The sequence below is a fragment of the Tupaia chinensis genome, unplaced genomic scaffold, assembly GCF_000334495.1.
Source record: "Tupaia chinensis unplaced genomic scaffold, TupChi_1.0 Scaffold143574_1, whole genome shotgun sequence".
NCBI classification, from domain to species: Eukaryota; Metazoa; Chordata; class Mammalia; order Scandentia; family Tupaiidae; genus Tupaia; species Tupaia belangeri.
Window position 1 is genome coordinate 1380345 of NW_006203419.1, and position 713 is coordinate 1381057.

General features: G+C 49.1%; 1 protein-coding gene across 2 annotated transcripts in view; it reads right to left on the bottom strand.

Annotated features, from left to right (window-relative positions):
- SLC4A11 (solute carrier family 4 member 11) overlaps positions 1-713 on the bottom strand; it is a gene marked incomplete in the record, with an annotated part of 14885 nt that overhangs the window by 7227 nt on the left and 6945 nt on the right.

Genomic DNA, 713 nt, shown 5'->3' on the forward strand with positions numbered 1-713 from the left:
TAGCTGACCATGGTTCGAGTCCCGGACCCAGTGGCTTAAACTCATGTCAGGCGCATGTGCGTGCGTGCCCAAGATCCCGAGAGGAGAATGGAGGAGACAGGATTGCGGCGTGGCCATCTCCCCGCCCCAGGGGAGATTTCTCTCTTTCTGTCTGTCTTTCTGACAAGCACACACACCCTATAGCAAAAATCTCTTAAAAAAAAAAAAAAAAGAATTATTTTATTTAACTTCATTTATTCATTTATTTATTTTAATTGACCAGAGAGGGACAGAGCCAGAGGGAAACAAGAAAAGTGAGAAGGCAAGCCACCAGGTCCGGGACTCAAATCATGGTCGGCCATGTGGGAGTCCAGCACCCTTAGCCACCACGCCATCTGCCAGCCCCTCTTTTTTCATCCTTGCTAGAAGCCACACGCACTCACCCAAGAGCAACAGAAAAACAGAGAGGAAGCGAGAAAGCACCTCCCGTGGGGAATGGTCACATCACAGTCCCTTCTCCGTTTCTCCTTCCATTGGAGATTTGGGCGCACATGTGCAGCCAGCATGTTTCTCAAGTTGCCAAGTCTGAGACTCGAACCATGCAGTTGGACATGTGGGATCCAGCTGCCTTACCATCACACTATAGGCTGGCCTTCCAGCAATGATCTACTCAGGATTTAAAAACTATTTTCCTTGAAAGAAGACCCTGACCAGAGGGTCTGTGGCCCAGGAAA